Source organism: Miscanthus floridulus, chromosome 11 (genome assembly GCF_019320115.1).
Source record: "Miscanthus floridulus cultivar M001 chromosome 11, ASM1932011v1, whole genome shotgun sequence".
NCBI classification, from domain to species: Eukaryota; Viridiplantae; Streptophyta; class Magnoliopsida; order Poales; family Poaceae; genus Miscanthus; species Miscanthus floridulus.
In genome coordinates this window covers 58,034,325-58,037,332 of record NC_089590.1, presented here as the reverse complement: position 1 = coordinate 58,037,332, position 3,008 = coordinate 58,034,325, and positions in this window count along the sequence as shown.

The window sequence follows — 3,008 nt, the reverse complement described above, 5'->3', positions numbered from 1 at the left end:
GCCTAGCGGCGGGTCACAACCTAGGAGAGGAGAGGAGGGGTTCCCGCCTTCCCGGATCCGCACAAACTAACACGGGACCATGGTGGGTTGGCGACTTGGCGTGCTACTGCTGCTGTGTATAGGCGCCAACGCTGGCCAGACCGCTCACTGGTTGGCGATAAGCAGTGATGTCATGGAGATGGGGAAGGAGAGTGAGACAGTTAACGACTAGGTAACGGACGGGACGGACCCAACTATGGCTCAGGGGCACTGGATGTCCAAAGTAAAATTTTCTCTCTCCTCAACCGACTGCAACCGGTCTGCGGTGTCCTGTGGCCTAATTTTATCGAACCAGAGTGTCTTCTAGCAAACTGCTCAAAATAAGGTGTCCGCCAGCAAATGACCATCACTTTGGATATCTAACAGACAATTATCCCTAAGTTATAATAGCCATGACATTTTAACAAATCCATAGTAATAACCAAAGTACAAGTTCAAAACATAAATAATTAAGAAATATTACAATAGTAATGGCTACTACAATATAATTCTACGATCCCCTTGTTGGAAGAGATTGATGATATCCTCATCTTTCACTTGACCGAAGAATTCCCATCAACAAATGTAACCAAGCAATTGTTCAAATATTTGTCACCCATTTTGTTCCTTTGCTTGTTATTCACATAGTTCATCATGGAAAACACTCTTTCAAAACTAGCAGTGGCTACGGAAAGAACTATGATAGAATCACCCGAAATAACACACCTTCGAAGGCACTCGTCTTTCACTGAACACTAAGCACCCCAAAGGTAAGCTACATCAGACGGTTCCATCGAGCACACTCCAGGAGAGAACTCGAATAATCCATGTTTTTCCTCCAAGATCTAGTAATGAGAATGAGTTTACAATAGTTAGTCCATTTCATACAACAAGAGCTCTTAGAAATACATTATTACAATACCAAGTTTAGAGTGCGGAATTTAAACAGCGGAATTAGAATAAACGTCTAACGATAAGATACAAGAATCTGTATGTGCCCACTAGAAGAATCCTCCATGCAACAGCTACTCGTCAAGCTATACCTGCAACAGAGGTAAACAAACCCTGAGTACAAAATGTACTCGCAAGACTTACCCAACTAGTGGGAATAATTTCCTGACTTCAAAGGATATGATAGGCTTTAAGGTTGCTGGGTTTCCTTTTTGCAAAAAGCATTACTAGTAGTGAATCCTTATGTATGTTTCTTATTAGCAGTCCTGATTAGTTCATTAGCTAACCATTCTATGTAAGCACCTGTTCTACTTTCACGCAAGAGTTGAGCAATCATATCCATTTCACCATCTTTCATCTTCCAGTTCTTACTACGGTGCTAGATCATAGACAAGTCATACCGTATTACATGGCGATTCACGAACCAATGTAGCCCAGCTGGGTACCCCGAAACACATGCCCCGCTTATACCCCAGGCACAAGTAGGACCAACCCACCACTCTCCTATCAAGGGGTCAAGGTCCCCGTCCAAACTTGGACTCCAAGCCCCCACACCTGAGTCCCAGACTCAGTGTGGTGCTTAGACCTCCACCATCCCTGCCTCTAATCAGTCGGTCTAGAAAGAGCCAGAACCCATGACAAGAGAGCAACGAGCCTTCCCTGCTCGCATAAACAAGTATGTGCTCAGGATAATAAGTCTTTGACCTGACTAGAATCCAATGCAATGGCCGGTTCTTAACTAACACAAACAGGGAAAACAGTGTAACCAAGCTATGCCTCGATGGCCATGGGACACAACCCCTTACACCCACCAATACCCATACCATATCCCTACTCGATCTCCATTTCCTTTTCACCATTTATCATGAGAGTAATAATAATAATCACCCATTACAAGTAACGGCAGGTTACTCATGCTACCGATAGCCTAAGCATAGCAGCTACTCGACCTATGCTAGTAGGACTCATAGGTAGGTTATCTATGCATGTAGTTTCATTATAAATCCTATAATGTAAATGCACATCTCATATATATATATATATATCTAGTGATCATTCAAAATAAGGGTTATGCACCGGGGCTTGCCTTGGCCAGGCGCGGTGTTAGCTCAGTCAGTCAGTGGCGGCTCCGGGACCTCCTTGTTGGGGACCAATACTAGGGTACCCAAAGAGGAGGAGCTAATGACCATCAATATTGACTCATCCAAGCAGTTAAGAGCGTGACTACAGCTCCAACCGACCCCTCGGCACGCAAGCTCCGCTTCTTTTGGCCTTTGGGAGAGGGCACCGCCTCGCCCGACCTTTGGGTCTACATTTTGCCTAGCCTGACCCTTGGGTCTATGCTCCACCTCACCCAGCCTTTAGGGGAGGACTCTACCTCGCCCAACCTCGAGGTGGTGGGCTCCGCCTCGCCCGACCCCGAGGCCGCGGGCTCCGTCTCGCATGACCCTCGGGTTTGTGCTCTGCCTCACCCGGCCTCTGGGGAGGACTCCACCTCACCAGACCCTTGGGTCTGCGCTCTGCCTCGCTCGACCCGTGGGTCTGCGCTTCACCTCGCTCGACCTCTGGGGGAGGACTTCGCCTCGCCTAACCTCGAGGCCACCGGCTCTGCCTCGCCCGACACTTGGGTCTATGCTCTGCCTTGCCTGACCCTTGGGTCTACGCTCCACCTTGCTCGACCCTTGGGTCTGTGCTCTGCCTTGCCTAACCCTTGGGTTTGTGCTCCACCTTGCCCGATAGAGACCCATACCGCTGCCAACCACTCTAGGTCCAAGTGTATGGGTCTGAGTCAAAGCTCTGACACTAGGGAAGAGACTGACACACCCTGATGTAACCCATGGTCTTGACAGACCATATACTAGAGGATTCACATCAAGAACAGTGTCGGGCATACTGGTGCTATTCTGCCTAACCCTCGTACGAACACTAACGGGCGCATCGGTTCACCACGACATTTGCTAAGACATAGTGGAGTGCCATGACCGGTATATGATGCCTGCGCATGGCGCTAGTGATGGACAGGACCACGACACGAAGCC